This window comes from Vulpes lagopus, chromosome 5, assembly GCF_018345385.1.
Source record: "Vulpes lagopus strain Blue_001 chromosome 5, ASM1834538v1, whole genome shotgun sequence".
In the NCBI taxonomy this organism is placed as follows: Eukaryota; Metazoa; Chordata; class Mammalia; order Carnivora; family Canidae; genus Vulpes; species Vulpes lagopus.
The window spans coordinates 40,574,915-40,593,275 of record NC_054828.1 but is presented as its reverse complement, the minus strand read 5'-3'; the positions used below and the strand labels follow the sequence as shown (position 1 = coordinate 40,593,275).

Below are 18,361 nucleotides of genomic sequence, written 5' to 3'. Positions count from 1 at the left end.
TGGATAGTGGTTTTTTGTGGGGTTTTTTTTTAAGTTTTTATTTACTTACTCATGAGAGACAGAGAAAGAGAAGCAGAGACACAAGCATAGGGAGAAGTAGGGACCCCAATCCAAGGACCCCAGGATCACAACTTGAGCCGAAGGCAGACACTCAACCACTGAGCCACCCAGGCATCCCAAGAAAATGGATAGTTTTAAAGAAGGGTTGATGAACTAAAAGAAAAGTGGATTTAATTCAGAAGATTCCATAGTCTTTTCCCCATTTTCCACTATTCTCTCTCTTCTCTGGACATACACTGGTATACATTTTCCAGGCTCCCTTACAATTGGGTTTTGGCCAGGTAATTGAGTTCTAGTCCAAGAATTGTTAGTTAAAATATAGGGACCACTTCATGTCTAACCCATATAAGTCTCACATGGGTGGCATCCTCCAAACTCTCCCCTCTTCTGCAGCTTGATGTGGATGTGTGCAACCACCTTGAGAGGAACTGGATGTCTGAATTACTACTTGGAAAAGATCCACCTATTTACCAGAAATACTCATTTGGGATTTTTAAACGAGTAAAAAAAACTTATTTCATGTTTTAGACATTATCTATCATTGGACTTGATACATCAATGAGCTATAAAGAGTACAAGATCTTTTCATTTAAATTGATCAAAGGTAGATACATGCTCTTTCTTTCTTGGATCCTTCAAAAAATAGCAAATCAAAAATCATTTGAAATACATGACTTTCTAAATATTGTGCTTTTAACTTAAAAGATAATGTCAAACTTTGGTTGTTACCTCAAGAAAAAAAGAAAGAAAACAGAATACCATAAGCCATGAGCTCTGATAAACAGGATGACATAATCAGAGCTAAAAGGAAGGTACAGCCAGCTTCCAAAAGTAACTTTGAAGTGGCGCAGTGTCTAATACATTGTCTTGTACAGGACCAATGCTCAATTTCTTGAATGAAACAATGAGTGAATACATAAATGAATGGACCACAAATATAATAATTTATAAAGCAGAATATGAAAAAGAGGATTTATTGCCTATCCCATACAATAGTTAGATTTAATTAATTCATAACCAGATTGTCACCAGCAATGTCTTTGGTGCAAGAGAAAAATTCTGAACATAATATGTACTCTACTGACTTGTTGGTTCACCAGGAAATGGGATATTTGGGGCATTTATTCAAACTTAACTTAGGCTTCTACCATGAGCCAGGATCTGTGTTCTACATCCAAGATGTGCATGTCCTCTGTCTCCAACCTGGTACCTTATTTAGGACCTGAAGATTTTCCATGTAACCTCAGCAGGCTCCCAGCCTCCTGGGAGCTTTTTCACTATTGTCAGCAACATTCATACAGAAGGACTAGCACAATAATCACAAGAATGGTCTCTAGGGTAAAATGCCTGAATAAGAACCTGCCTCTGAAATTTTTAGTCTTAGAATTTAGGAAAGTTACTTAAGTTCTCCTCCTTTACAAATGTAAGTAATAACAATACCCACTCTTCCAGTTGCTGTGAGGATTCATTAAGAAACTCTCAAATTTAGCACCCTGCTTAACACATAATAAGTTAATTCTCCATCAATTTTAGATATTGTCACTAATCCTCCTTATGGGTATAAAGTTTTAAGATGGATAGTAACAGCAGAAAGAACATCAGACAGCAAGTCGAATTGCTAGATTGTACTTTCAGGTCTACTGCTAAGTAGATATTTTAGTGTGAGTGTGTCATTTAATGTCTCTGAGTCTCAATTTCTTATCTGTCAAATGAGAGCAATCGTTAGATGATTTGCATTCTTTTCTTCCTGTTCTTTGATTCCATGTCTTATATCTTATTCAAGTCTCTGTAACCTAATGCTCAATACTTTGTTCGGTACATAAAATGCAGACAGACAATTCCATAACCTCCTTCTGACACCTACTCCAATTATTTTAAGTCATGAGAGTTCAATCCTACCACCTTTGCCATATGGTAGAGTGTATAACAGAAAAGCAGGTGGAGCCAAATAGGACTCAGATGCCCTATCAAACACCCTCAGGGCAGATGTTATGGCCAAGAGTGTGGGATCCATAGGCACATCTGCAGAGAGCATCAGTAACTCACAGGGGCTGCTGTATTTATCTCCTAGCAAAGTACCTCAGAGATAAATAGCAGAATTCTAAGCAGAGAAGGCACTTGAGAAATATCTGTTGCTGTATTTATCTATGTAAAACACTCATTTCCTAATTCTTTTTTTTTTCATTTCCTAATTCTAAAGGACCGAATTTGAAGAGATTTTTAAAAATCTGTTTCTTGCTTCAAGTAAAGAATTACATATTTTTATTCCCTAGGGCCAACACATAATAGATTCTTAATATACGTATGTTTGATAAATGAATCGTCCTGGATCTTCTGGTTCTATATTCAAGAATCCAGGCCACTGAAATCTGGTAAATTAGTGTTTATAATTTCCCCTAATGAAGCATATGGTATATCATTATTAAAATGGCCCCTGAGGAATCACTTCTCCCTGTGCTTATGTTTCTTTTGCAGTGTGATGTTGCTCCTTCTTCAGTAATGACCTGGGGCTTTTTCTCCATTCCTTTGAATCTAAGCTGGCCTGGTGACTCGCTTTGACCTTTAGAATGTGACAGAAGTGATACTATGAAAGTTCCGAAGCTTAGATCTCAAGGATCCTTATAACTTCCACCTGTGTTTTCTTAGGGCTCAGCCACCATGGAAGAAAGCTTGGGTTCAAATATTGATGAGAGATCATGTGGATAAAGAGGTCTATTTTCCAACTATCCCTGCTGAGATCCCAAACATGACCATGAAACCATCTTGACTCCTCAGCTCCAGGAGACCCAGCAGATGAACCTCATGAGCTCCATGAGGAAGTCTGGCCAAGAATAGAAGAGGAACTTCCCAGCCAACCCACAGAATCATGAGAAACAGTATATATCTTCCTTGACTTATAACAGAGTTACTCCTAATAAAAACCTATTGTAAGTTGAAAGTATCATAAGTAAAAAATGCATTTAACACACCTAACCTAAAAAACATCCTAGCTTAGCCTAGCCTGCCTAAAACACGTTCAGAACACTTACATTAATTTACAATTGAACAAACTCATGTAAGACAAAGTCTATTTTGGGGGATCCCTGGGTGGCTCAGCGGTTTAGAGCCTACCTTCAGTCCAAGGGGTGATCCTTGAGTCCCGGGATCAAGTCCCACATCGGGCTCCCTGATGGAGCCTGCTTCTCCCTCTGCCTGTGTCTCTGCCTCTTTCTCTCTCTGTGTGTCTCTCATGAATACATAAATAAAATCTTTTAAAAAAAGACAAAGTCTATTTTATAATAAAGTGCTGAATATCTCATGTAATTTATCTAATACTAGACTGAAAATGAAAAACAGAATGGTTGTATGAGTACAGAAAGGTTGTAAGTATTGGACATTTACCCTCATGATCACATTGCTGACAGAGAGCTGTGGCTGGCTGTTGGTGCCCAGCGTCACAAAAATATCATACCACATATCATTAGCTTAGAAAAAAATCAAAATTCAAAGTATGGTTTCTACTGAATGCACATTGCTATCACACCATCTGATTTTTATTTATTTATTCATGAGAGACACACAGAGAGAAAGGCAGAAACATAAGCAGAGGGAGAAGCAGGCTCCCTGTGGGGACCCCAATGTGGGACTCTAGGACCCCAGGATCACACCCTGAGCTGAAGGCAGATGATCAACCCCTGAGCCACTCAAGCATCCCTAAAGTAAAAAGAACCTTAAATCATAAGGGGACCATCTGTAAATTGTCATTATTTTAAAACACTTGAGTTTTTGAGTGGTTTGTTCCACAGCAATAGATCGTTGATGCAAAATTATTTCTTGATCAGAATCAGAATAGTCACACAATAAGAAGTTTAATGAAAATAAGATTTTTTTAAAAGATTTTATTTATTTATTCTTGAGAGATACAGAGACACAAGCAGAGGGAGAAGCAGGCCCCAAGCTGGGAGCCCGACGCGGGACTCCATCCCAGGTCTCCAGGATCACACCCCAGGCCAAAGGCAGCACTAAACCACTAAGCCACCAGGGCTGCCCTGAAAATAAGATTATATCAGCAGTTCTGTCAAAGGAGAAAAGGGAAAGAAGAGTGAGAAAAAATTTAAATACTATATAATAAATGATAAAATGCCAGATTTTGTCCATATACGATTATGCAAGAAATGTATAGGGATAAAATACCTAAGTCTATTCACTGGTGTGAGGCCTGCAGAAAACAAACAGTAGATGTTTTAGGATTATTCATTAGTTAGCAATCATTGCATTAGTGATCTGTTTCTGCATAACAAATCACCCAAAAATCTTAGCAGTTAAAAAAACAACAAGTACTTATTATTCTTGCAGTTTCTGTGGTTCATGTATATGGGAGAAGCTTGGTGGGTAGTTGTGACTCAGTGTCTCCTGAGGTTGCAGTGGAGGTGTTGGCTAAGACTATAGTCATCCACAGGCTTGATTAGGGCTGGAGAAGTCACTTCCAAGGTCTGTCACCCACATGGCTGGCTTGTTGGTTCCTCTTCATTTGGGCCTCTTCTTGTAGTTCCTAGTATGTCTTCATGCCATGGCAAATGACTTCCTCCAGAACCAAGGATCCAAGAAACCAAGGCAGAAGCTGAAATATCTTTTATGGCCTAGCCTCAGAAGTTACACATCACCATATTCTCTATGCATACACAGAGCAGCTCTGAGTTATATAGGGGAAAACTATACAAGGGCAAGGATTATTGTGGGTCCTCTTGGAAGCTATCTTCCATATCCCTATTGCCAAGAAAACTGAGAGCACATACTAAACATACATATGCAACAGGATTTTTAAAAATAACATTAGAATGTAAAACCAAAACCATAAAGAGGCAAGAAGAAAGCTGATTCCACCCAGGCCTTCAGGTAAGATATTTATTGCAAGTCCATAATCCCTTAACAGAAATTTTTGGGGCTAGATATGTTTCAGAATTCCAAATTTTTTGTATTTTAGGAAGGTAAGGAGATAAGGAGGCACACATGCCAAATATTACACAATACCCCCTGGAACAACTTAGAATTAACTACATTGTTATTTATGCAGCAAAATGTATGCATTTTCAAACTAAGTGGGATAAAAACATGCAATATAGTCTCACATCCATTTAGGTCAGATTTTGACACTAATTTTTTTTAAAGTCTGGGTCTTTAGAGCTTTTTGGAATTCAGAATTACTGGTAAAGGTGAACCTTCAGAAGCTCACAGGATCAGAAACTGTGGCTATGGGTTCCCCCAGATTGTGTGCATCTGTTCCCATTTGCAGGCCTTGTTTCCTCACCAACACCCCAATACTGCTAATCAAATTTGTCCCACAAATTCAGATTCTTAAAGATGTCCCATTCGTATTTGAGGTCTCCTAATGACCTATTTTTCTGCTTTGGAATTCTATTCAGGTGCTAGTCCTTCAAACTTACCCAGCCTCTGTTTTCAGGTATACAGCTACCACTTTAGCACTGATAGCTTGGAGCAACTACACACAGCTTAAGAACTTAAGAAGTAGGATAGTTACCAGACTTGAACCATAGATTTAGCTGTTTCCTAGGAATCAAGACAAAAAAAAATCACACAAGTTAGTTATTAGAGAGAAACCATTATTTTCCTTATAAACCTTATTTTCAAATTCAGAGGGTACTTTGGCAGTATCTGTCTTAGAGCTAAATGCAAATACACTTTAATGATTAATTCCACTTCTAGGATTCTTTTGGCATACATGAACAAAGACATAAGTAGTAGGATTTTTAACTATAGCATTGGTTGAAATAGTGAAAATGCAAACAACCTATTTGTTAAAAGGTGGTGTTTGAAAACAAACAAAAGCTAAGGCATAGTCTAGGAGTTTGCAATCTATGGACCCTGAACTGAATGTGGTCTCAGCCTGTTTTTATACTGCCTACAATCTAAGAATGGTTTTCACAATTTTAGAGGATTGAAGATGACAAAGAAAAGAAAGAGAAGGAAGAGAAGGAAGAGAAGAAAATGAAACTGAGACCTCATAAGACTCAGAAAGGCTAAAATATTTTATCTAGCCCTTTGCAGGAAAAGTTTATATAACCAAATTATAGAAGACTTAGACCATGAAGATAATGAGAAAATAAGGATGGCAATGGTTGGAGTCAAGCAGTGAAACTGACAAATTTGTCCTATTCCTATCATCCCTCAGGCCTCAGTGTCAATATCCAAGAGGACTTGAAACACCAAAGCTCCCAATGCCCCTTCAAAACTTCATGAGGCATTTTAAAAATGAGCCCATTTAGGCTTAAATGCCCTAAAAGACATAGGGTAATGGAGTATATTAAAAAATATATATATATATACATACAGACACATACAGACTGAAAGTAAAGGGATGGGAAAATATTTACTATCCAAATGAAAATAGAAAAAAGACTGGAGCAGCAATACTTAAATCAAACAAAATAGTCTTTAAAACAAGGACCATAACAAGAGATAAAGAAGAGCATTACATAATGATAAAGGGATCAATCCAACAAAAAGATGTAACAATTGTAAATATCTATGCACACAACATTGAAGCACCTAAATACATAAAGCAAATATTAATATACATATAAATGGTAATACAATAATAGCAGGGAACTTTAATTCCTCACTTACATCAATGGATAGATCATCCAGATAGAAAATCAATAAGGAAATAGTGTTTTTGAATGACACATAAGACCAGATAAATAGGGGATCCTTGGGTGGCTCAGCGGTTTAGTGCCTGCCTTGGGCTCAGGGCGTGAACCTGTAGTCCCAGGATAAAGTCCCACATCGAGCTCTCTGCATGAAGCCTGCTTCTCCCTCTGCCAGTGTCTCTGCCTCTCTCTCTCTCTCTCTCCCTCTCTCTGTGTGTCATAAATAAATAAATAAATAAATAATTAATTAATTAATTTTTTTTTTAAACCAGATGAACATAAAACATATATACAGGACATTCTATTCAGAAACAACAGAATATACACATTCTTTTCAAGTGCATATGGAATATACTCCAAAATAGATCATGTTAGGGCACAATAAATTAAAGAAGACAGAAATTATACCATGCATATTTTCCAACCATAATGGTATAAAAATAAAAATCAATCACAAGAAATAAACAAACAAAAACAAACAAACAAACATGGAGGTTAAACTGATACTGAACAACCAATGAGTCAACAAAGAAATCTTAAAAATTAAAAATATATGGAGATAGGGATGCCTGGGTAGCTGAGTGGTTGAGCATCTGCCTTTGGCTCAGGTTATGACCTTGGGTCCTGTGATCAAGTCCCATATTGAGCTCCCCGTGAGGAGCCTGCTTCTCCCTCTGTCTATGTCTCTGCCTCTCTCTCTCTCTGTCTCTCATGAAAAAATAAATTTTAAAAAATAATAAAAATATATGGAGATAAATGAAAATGAAAACACAACAGTCCAAAATTTCTAGAATGCAGCAAAACTAGTTCTAAAGGGCAGCCCCAGTGGCCCAGTGGTTTAGCACCACCTTCAGTCCAGAGTGTGATCCTGGAGACCCTGTATCGAGTCCGGCGTCGGGCTCCCTGCATGGAGCCTGCTTCTCCCTCTGCCTGTGTCTCTGCCTCTCTCTCCTCTCTATGTCTGTCATGAACAAATAAATAAAATCTTTAAAAAAAAAAAAAAAGAAAAGAAAAGAAAAGAAAAAACAGTCCTAAGAAGGACATATATTGATACAGGCCCACAAAAAAAAAAAAAAAAAAAAAACCTCCAAAAAATCTAAACTTACACTTAGAGGACCTGGAAAAAGAAAAGAACAACAACAACAAAATGTCCAAAGTAAGCAGTAGAAGGAAGGAAGGAAATAATAAAGATCAGAGAAAAAGTAAATGACATAGTCAAAAAAAAAAATACATCAATAAAACCAAGAGCTAGTTCTTTGAAAAAATAAACAAAATTAATAAATCCTTAGCCAACCTCATCAAGAAAAAGAGAAAGATCCAAATAAATAAAATGAGAAACAAAAGAGAACAACTGACTCCACAAAAATATAAAGGATTATAAGAGATATCATGAAAAATTATATGCCAACAAATTCGACAACCTAGAAGAAATGGATAAATTCCAAGAAAACATACAATCTTCTAAAACAGAATTAGAAAGAAATAGAAAATCCAAACAGACCAATTACTAGTACAAAATTGGCTTGGTAATCAAAAAACTACCAAAAAATAAGTCTAGGACCAAAATGGCCTTACAGGTAAATTCTACTAAACATTTAAAGAAGAGTTAATGCCTATTCTCCCCAACTATTCCAAAAAATAGAAGAGAAAAGAAAGCTTCCAAATATATTCTGAGACCAGCATCATCCTGATACCAAAACCAGACAAAGTCACAACAAGAATGAAAGAAAAGAAAAAAGAAAGAAAGAAAAGAAAGAAAGAAAAAGAAAGAAAGAAAGAAAGAAAGAAAAGAAAGAAAACTACAGGCCAATATCTCTGATGAACATATATGCAAAAATCCTCAACAAAACATAAGCAAACCACATTCAGCAGGACATCAAAAGGATTATTCACCACAAACAAATGGGATTTATTTGGGGGATGTATGGTTGGTTCAATATTTGCAATCAGTAAATGTGATATACCACATCAACAAAACAAGGAATAAAAATCATATGATCACCTCACCAGATGAAGAAAAACCATCTGACAAAATTTAACATCCATTCATAAAAACTCTCAACAAAGTGTGTTTAGAGGGAACATACCTCAATACAATAAAGGTAATATATGAAAAACCCACAGCTAACATCATACTCAATGGTGAAAAAGTAAAAGCTTTTCCTCTAAGATCAGGAACAAGACAAGGATGTCCATTCTCACTACTTTTATTCAAATAGTATTAGAAGTCCTAGCCACAGCAATCAATAAGAAAAAAAAATAAGAGGTATCCATATTGATAAGGAAGAAATTAAATTGTCACTATTTGCAGATTATATACTATACATAGAAAACTCAAAAGATGCCACCTAAAAACTAATGGAAGTAATAAATGAATTCAGTACATTTGCAGGATACAAATTAATACTCAGAAACCAGTAGCGTTTCTATATACTAATAATTAAGTAGCAGAAAGAGAAGTTAAGACAATCTCATTTACAATAGTACATAAAAAAATAACTAGGAATAAACTTATCCAAGGAGGTGAAAGACCTGACTCTGAAAACTGTAACACTGATGAAAGACATTTAAGACTACACAAACAGAAAGATTCCATGCTTATGGGTTAGAAAAGAGAGTCTTTTCAGCAAATGGTGCTAGAAAAACTAAAGAACTACATGCAAAAGAATAAAACTGGACCATTCTCTAACACCATAGATCAAAATAATCTCAAAATAGATTAAAATCTTAAATGTGAGGACTGAAACCATAAAAATCCTAGAAGAGAGCACAAAGGGTAACTTCTCTGACATTGGCTATAGGACACTTTTCCAGATATGTCTCCTGAGGCAAGTGAAACAAAAGCAAAAATAACTATTGGGACCATATCAAAATAAAAAGCTTTGACACAGGGATGCCTGGTGGTTCAGTGGTTGGGTATCTGCCTTCCACCCAGGGTGTGATCCTGGGATCCAGGATAGAGTCCCACATCAGGTTCCCTGCATGGAGCTTGCTTCTCTGCCTGCCTGTGTCTCTGCCTCTCTCTCTCTCTCTCTCTGTGTGTGTGTGTGTGTGTGTGTGTGTGTCTCATGAATAAATAAACAAAATCTTAAAGAAAAAAAAAAAAAGCTTTCACACAGGAAAGGAAACCATCAACAAAATTAAAAGGGCAACCTACTGAATGAGAAAAGATATTTGCAAATGATCTATCTGATAAAGGGTTAATATCCAAAATATTTAAAGAACTTATAAACTCAACACCCCCAAAAATAATAATAACAACCCAGGTAAAAAATGAGCAGAGGACCTGAATGGATATTTTTCCAAAGAAGACATACAGATGGGCAATAGACACATGAAAAGATGCTCCACATCACTACTTATCAAGGAAATGCAAATCAAAAACACAATGAGAGGGATGCCTGGGTGGCTCAACAGTTGAGCGCCTGACCAGGGCGTGATCTGGAATCCCGAGATTGAGTCCCACATCGGGCTGCCTACATGGAGCCTGCTTCTCTCTCTCTGCCTGTGTCTCTGCCTCTCTTTCTCTTTCTCTCTGTGTCTTTCATGAATAAATAAATAAAATCTTTTAAAAAACACACACACACAATGAGATATTACCTTAAACTAATTAGAATGGGAATCCCTGGGTGGCTCAGCGGTTAAGTGCCTGCCTTCTGTTCAGGGGTGATCCTGGAGACCCGGGATCAAGTCCCACATCAGGCACCCTGCAATGGAGCCTGCTTCTCTCTCTCTCTCTCTCTGTATCTCTCATGAATAAATAAATAAAATCTTTTTAAAAAATGGTTCATGTTTAGAAAAACTAATCAGAATGGCTAAAATAAAAAAGACAAGAAATAATAAGTGTGGACAAGGACATGGAGAAAAAGGAATCCTTGTGCACTGTTGGTGAAAATATAAACTGGTGCAGCCACTGTGGAAAACAGTATGGAGTTTCCTCAAAAAACCAAAAACAGAAACACCATATGATCCAATAATTCCACTACTGGGTATTTACCCAAAGAAAATGAAAACACCAACTCAGGAAGGAAGACATATGCATTTCTATGTTCACTACGACATTATTTACAATAGCCAAGATATGAAAGCAACCCAGTGCTCATCCATAGATAAATGGAGAAATATGTGGTACACACACACACACACGCACACAGAAATATTAGGCAGCCATTAAAAAAGGATGAGGTTTTTGCCATTTGCAAGAACATGGATGGATCTACAGAATATTATGCTAAGTGAAATAAGTCAATCATAGAAAGACAAAAACAATATGATTTCACTCATATGTGGAAGTTAAGAAATAAAACAAATGAACAAAGAAAAAAAGAGGCAAACCAAAAAACAGACTCCTAACTACAAACTAATGGTTACCATTAGGTGGTAGGAGGATAGGTGAAACAGTTAAAGGGGTTAAGAGTACACTTATCTTGATGGGCACTAAATAATATATAGAATTGTTGAATCATTGTACTGTACACCTGAAACTAGCACTATATGTTAACTACACCGGAATGAAAAGTTTTAAATCTTTTAAGAGAAAATCAATAAAATGGCTAACTACATTGATCACTATTACCAGCAAGTAGTGATCTATTTCTCTCAACTGATCAATGTTGCTATTACAAAATCATAGCTTCACAGGATGAGAGAGTCCAAAAATTCACTTAAGACTTCATCTGATACGGGATGCCTGGGTGGCTCAGTGGTTGAGTGTCTGCTTTCAGCTCAGGGTGTGATCCTGGAGTCCTGGGATCGAGTCCCACATTGGGCTCCCTGCATGGAGCCTGCTTCTCCCTCTGCCTGTGTCTTTGCCTCCCTCCCTCTCTCTCTCTCTCTCTGTGTGTGTGTGTGTGTGTGTGTGTGTGTGTCTCGTAAATAAATGAATAAAATCTTAAAAAAAAAAAGATGTCATCTAATACATGGATCATCTCCACAACTTCCCTAACAAGTCACTATACAGCATGTGCAGTCATGAAGACCATTCCAGCACAGAGCCACATTAAATGTTGGAGTGGTGCATAGAAATATATACACCAGGTATAATCAGCGACTGGTCATTTTTTTTCACAGTTTAGTTTATTGAATGACAAATAACATAGCAGGCTCTAAACACCTGAAGTGAAAATAGAGGATACTAAAGGAAGTTTTGTCAAAAGGTAATGAAAGGCCTAGTTCTAAAACCAGAGGACTTACGCAAGTGTTGGATGATCAAGTTATGGACATCTGGAGCCAGCAGGTGCAACTTGGATGTTTTAGTATCTGTTAGAGGGAATTATTACATAAGATCCTTTTTCTTCAGAGAGTATAGTTATCGTTTTAGATTGAACACGATGGTTGATTCGGAAAATGAGACAGATCATTCCCTGGCTCCAATAGAAAAGAAACATCTCCAAAACCAAGACTTCCTTTGGTGTTTTACTGTAGGAAGATCATTGTACTCAGAGATGGTTCTACTCTCTCTTTCCTCTCTGTAGGACACTTCTGTGACCTAGGGCAAGTTGCAAAACCTCTCAGCCTCCGTTGCTTTACTCAGAAAGTATAAATGTAACCTTACCTGCCCAAAAGTAGACTGAACTTGGTCGCTTCATTAGGATCTGACTGGTGACAAGACCTATGATCCTGGACTGAATTCAAAAGTCAGTAGGACCTATAATCCTGAATTGAATCCAAAAGTTATTATGTTTTTTGCTTTGTTGCCACAAGACAGGATCTATTTATATTCTTTTCTTGTCCTACTAGTTCTGTAACACTCTAAGCTAGGCAACAGATATGAGTTAGGCTGACTATCCATGTCTTCTCCACTCAAGCAATCGTGAATTCTAATAGTAACCACTCTGACCAAGAGTAGAAGATTGAGTAAAATGAGTGATAGTGGGAAAATCCTAAATTGTGTTCTTTCTACACAACAAGAAAACCAAGGATGACATTTTCTTATCCATGAATAGCACCTTGCCTATAAACAGTGCTTTACAACTGACAAAGTCCAGGCAAAGCCAACAGCTGTACATCTACTTTCATATGTGGAGACCAGATATAGCTCTAGAACCCAGAGCTCCCAACACTGAGGAGAGTTCTCTGTCCATCATTTTCACCTGCAGGTCTCAATTAACTGATTCTGGGAATAAGAACATAAAGACTTTCAGGTGAAAAAAAAAAAAAACTAGAAAACTGTCCTGGCTCTTCTTGTGCTGAAAAGAATATAAAACTTGGAGGAAGACAGACCCAGTATTGAATCCTGGCTTCCCCACTCTCAGTCACCTTAAATACTACTAATTCTCTGTCTCCATTTTACCTATAAAATGAGGAGTATAATACCTCCCTCATGTGGTAGTTAGTAGAATTAAATAAGATGATACGTGTAAAGTGTAGACACATAGCAGACTCTCAATCAATGCTAAATCCCTTAACAATTTCAGCATTTAAGAAATTATTTTGATCTTAAATCCTTCCTGCTACATTTTACATTTTATTTCTTTTGACACTGTAAAAAATATGTGTATATATATATATATACATATATATGTTATCAGAACCCCAATGTACTGTAAATTTTAGACTGTGAAAGGAGGAAAATCTAGTGTAAATCCTACCTCAAGTTAGTGATCTCGATCATTAGCTTACTGTAGACAGAAAACTCACAGAAAAGCATCTCTCAAGTGCCACAATTATAGGAGCCTCAAAGTATCACAGCAAACGTCTCACCTGATTATCATGAGTACACAAGGAAAGAATCCCATTGCTACAGCTGAAAAGAGATTACACTCTGAATAACCTAGTGACAAAGAGAAATGACCAGAATCATTTGGTTAAATAGCAAAATAATGTATTTTTATTTCTTTTTGTATTTATAGCAGGAGAAAATGGTAGTGTGATTCTAACACAGGCAAAAATGCTACCATTTGCATTATGTATGGCGTTGTTTTAACTCTGAAACAGGGGTAATTGATTCATCTGCCCAGATTTCCCATGATAGTGGCAGTTTAAAAAAAAAAGAAAAAGGAAAAAAACAACTGGACTTTACTCTCACAAAATATTTTTCTTAAAAGCCTCACAAAAGGTCCTAGGGGTTTTCAAAGACCAGGTTTGACTATTTAAAAGCAAAATGATTTTGCAAAGGCCAAGTCTGATTTGTTAACATGACCACAGCCAAATGCAAGCCCCACCAATCTTGCAAGAGTTAAAACTACAGCACAGCAACATACTTAAGCAAATGGCAAAGCTATGGTAAATCTACTTACATTGGGAAAATAGTGACAGTTCATATTTGAAGGAGTTCAGAGTCAAGTTTTATCCCTGGAGACTCATTAAGCACATAGTGTACTAACCACAGTGTACCCTTCAGGGATAAATTCAGAACTCTTGGCATATGAGATGTTAGAGCTGGAGCAACTCTGAACTTCTTTTACAAAGGCATGAAAAACATGAGAAGCATGTCTCTGAACCTGAGCCATCTCATAAGGCTGCCATGCCCTCCTGTTTTGGCAAGAAATTGAAAAACACTTAACCTTCAAGTGGTTACCTGTCCTCATCATGTGATTCTAATCTATAATATTCTCAAGTTAGAAAATTAAAGCTTAAATTTGAGAAAATGGGATTAATCACCATATAGGTGAGGAAGACTAAATCTAGGGTCACATGGCAATTATTTTTCATTAATTTTATTTCTCCTTCCTCACCTACCAATAGACTTCAGTGGGTACTATTTGTCAGACAATTGATTGCACAGTGTGCTTTGAAAGGAAATAATGTGTTTAAGGAACAGAAGATATAAGACAACAATGCTTGCTGGAAAAATACAATGAAAAGAAAAATGTAAGAGAGCAATCCAAAGAAACTGAAAAACTAGCATAGAGTGATGAAATCGCATAGTGATGAACTCCATAAAGCAGGATCAGAGCAAGCACATAAGGAAAAAAGAAAAAATAGGAGAGGAAAGGAGAAAGGAAGAAGTAGACATAAGAAAAAAGAATGAAGAAAAAAGTAGAGGGCATAGTAAAACAGGGTTAGAGGAAATGAGGATGAGCACTCAGAAGGCAAGAGGAACATACTTGTGACCATCTCAAGGAGCCTGTAGGTACTGGGGTAAAGTGATTTTGGAAAATATTTGTCTCTGAGATGTTTTACATTTGCATTATTTGGTCCTATATTAATTTCAGAGGATAAGGCATTTTTAACTGTTTGCCCTAGGAAATATAAGTCAGACCGTTTAAACTTTCAACATGTCATCGTGCCTCAGAACTTTTCCCCCAATGAGTACATGAGAAAATAGACAAAATCCACATAATGATACTATCATGGAAAAATATAGTAAGCAATAAGGTGTCTTGTGAGAGCGAATGTGCATGAAGGGACACAGAAACACCTAAGATCCCCCTTACAGAAATAAAAGGAATTTCAAATAGAGCACAGTCTGAGTGTCATGTAAGCTTAATATCTTGGCCTTACGCACCATAGGAACAAAACTAGATTCATATCTGAGTAACTAAAAACTTTACAGCGTTATTCTTTCAATCATACTATGGTGTAAAGCAATCTCAGTCATAGAAATTTTAAAGAAATAAACTCAAGAGACTACAGTCTGCAATATGAACAGATAAAAACATATTACAACTTCTCATGATGTCTTCTCAGCGCAAATATTGAAATCAGTATTTTTCTTATTTAACTTCTAAAATGCTTTGGTAGGCAGAATTTTGGCCTCCTTGATTATTTGCCCCCTCGTATTACTCCTGTGGCTAGATTACATTGCATGGTAAAAGGATGTTGCAGATGTAATCAAGATCATTAATCACCTGACCTTATCAAAAGTAAGGAAATTATTCTGGATTATTCGGGTAGACCCAATGTAATCACATGAGCCCTTACAAGGATACAAGGAAGTCAGAGAGATGTAGTGGAAGAGGGAGTCAAAGCATGAGAAGGACTTAATGTTCTGCCTTGAAGCTCTTAGAGGGGCCATGCACAAGGCATGAAAAAGAACTGGGCTCTGCCCACAACCTGAATAAGCTTGTTTTAAAATGTAGGTTTTATTGTCATTTAGATATGGTGAGGCCAAGTGATCAGGAGACCTTTGCCATTAAAAAGATAGTTTATTATTCACAGTTGCCAAGAGGAATAGGCACATCATACCCAAGGCCACAGAGGAAAATACTAAGGTCAAATGGAGGGGGGTGGGGAACGTAGGCAATTGTCTTTATTGTAGTTTCTAGGAAGGAATGAGCAAAGTAGGGGTAGGCAGGTTAGGATTGGCTAGTTTGAATAATTTCAATAGGCTCTGAGGAGCTGTCCTAATTGCCCAGTACCTGGACCTCTGATTATCAGAGCAGGGGAATACTGACCCTGAGTATGACAGTCCAATGGAGAAGCTGATGACCAAGGGCCGCTACTCCCTGGACGTGTGGAGCTAGAAGCCACCCGGCCCCACCTCACTCGGCCCCTCGGGCCCCACAGACTTGCCTCCCCGTGTAATCATTTTCTGGATTGGTTAATATGCATGTGAAAGGCACACTTGCTGGTAAATTACTTACCATCTCTAGAAATTAACTAACCCTAAGAGAGACAGTCTCTCCAGGGTCTGCAAGGTTTTAGATGTCAAAGTTTCAGAAATAAAAGGCATAATTAATGCAGGTTAGACATGGAAGCCTTCCCAATAGCTTCCAGAAAGGAGTGCAGCCCTACAAACACCTTGATTTTAGCTCTTCCAGAGCCTAAGTGGTGAATCCAGCCATGCCATGCCAGACTTCTGTTCTATACCTATGAGATAACAAATGGATATTGTTTTAAGCTGTTACATTTGTGGCAATTTGTTACAGCAGCAAGAGAAAACTAATACATACCCCAAATCCTCCTTGGTGGCATGGTTCTAATTAATTCTTTGGGCATATTATATTCTGCAGAACCTTCCACCACTTTCACAATTACAGTCATGTGGAAAAGGGCTAATTAGACAAGCTGTGTTCAATGACTATTTTTGGCAGATTTCCATCGAGCTAAATATAATGTGAAATTTTTAATGTTATCCACCATTAGAGCATGGAGGAAAATTAAATCAAGATGTGCTTAGGAAATTAGTTTGAGTTTGTGGAACTCAAGTTCTTAAAACTTTAAAGCATTTGGCTGTGTGAGATATAAGTACTAACAACTGTAACACATACTATTCATCCCTAATCAGCAAATGATTAACTGTATTAACAAATATATTTGGCCACAACTTCAGATCAAGATGTTGAAAATTCATGCTTTGAGCCACTCATTCTCCACTCCAAATAAGCAATGAAAGATTAAAATGTAAAAGGTAGAAATCTTTAAAAAATGTAGCCAAGCTTAAAAAGAGACAAACATCTCTGTGGTTCAGTAACTGAACTTTCATTCATTCATTTAACAAGCTTTAATTCAGCACCTATTATGTAATACACATCCAATTTAAGTCACAGCACTCCTTCCTGAACAAAACAAAGTCCCTGCTCTTATGGAACTTACATCCCAAAAGAACAATCTCCTAACAGAAACACAAAGCAACAAACCAGGTGCATGCTGCAGGCAAAGGCAGCCAGGAGCTTATATTTTTAAGATGATGTAGACTAAAAGTGTCCTACCTGAAGCAGAAGACCAGAGCCAGTCTCACTGCTTGAAATAACAGCCTGGCATGGAAAGGAGGCTGGAAAGAGCTGTACCCGAGAGCCGGCTGGGGCTACAACTTACATAAAGCTATGTGCCCATCTTCTTAAGACAAAGCAGATAGCTTTGCAGTCCGGATATGGGTTGAGCTGCCACTGGCTAAGCAAGTGGATCTGTGCTATCCTCAAATCACCAGTGAGTTGTCCCTACCACCTGATTCTGAACAGAGGACAACAGAAGCTATGAGCAGACAATTGCAACAAAGCAGAGGAGTGAGAAAAAAAAAAAAAAAAGACAGGGAAAAAATACTTGCCCTTAAGACAGATCTACGAATCAAAAGTTTAATAACACATGAGGTAAACTCAGAAGCTACAAAATGAAAATTACAAAGGAATTTTAACATGACTTTAGGATACTCAAAGAGATAAAATAATAATACTCTTATGGGAAAAAAATCAATAAATTATAAAATAAAACAAGCAGAAATGAAATGAGAACAGATCTTTTTTAAAAAACAGAAGTCCAAAAAAAAAAAAAAAAAAAAAAAAAAACAGAAGTCCTGGAAATAAAAATTAGAGTTTAACTTTTAGCAACTTAAATAAGTGAGCTAGATAGTCGTGAGGGAATTAATAAAATGAAAGTGTACTGGGAAATTTATGCAGAACCTATGAAAGTGAGATAAAGAAGTAAAAACATAATTATGAAAAAGTATTTAAAAAGTATAGAGACTCAATTGAGAGTCTCCAGCATATGTCTAATGGGAGAGCCACAAAAAGAAGGTTGAGGACATGGCTTAAACTTTTCCAAATTAAAAGAAATACAGCAGTCTTCAGATTAAACATGCTCACCAAGTGCTATACGGGATAAGTGGCTATATTTGGCCTGGAATTGTTCCAATGCAATAAAGATGCTAGAGTAAAAAATCCACCCTTAGAATGCACCACTTATTAAAAATCTTTAAAGTCTAAACATAAGAATTTATATGCCAACTGAAAAGTTTCCGTAGCAGCTCTGAAACTCAGAGGAAGACACACGTA

At 37.0% G+C, this 18,361-nt stretch overlaps 1 long non-coding RNA gene across 1 annotated transcript; it reads right to left on the bottom strand.

Annotated features, from left to right (window-relative positions):
• Positions 1–3,985: 3,985 nt before the first annotated feature.
• LOC121490430 lies at positions 3,986–17,729 on the bottom strand. Its single transcript, XR_005987670.1, has 3 exons — positions 13,946–17,729; positions 13,410–13,479; positions 3,986–5,607 (listed from the first exon to the last, which is right to left on the bottom strand). It is a non-coding gene; the product is annotated as an uncharacterized LOC121490430 (long non-coding RNA).
• Positions 17,730–18,361: the final 632 nt, after the last annotated feature.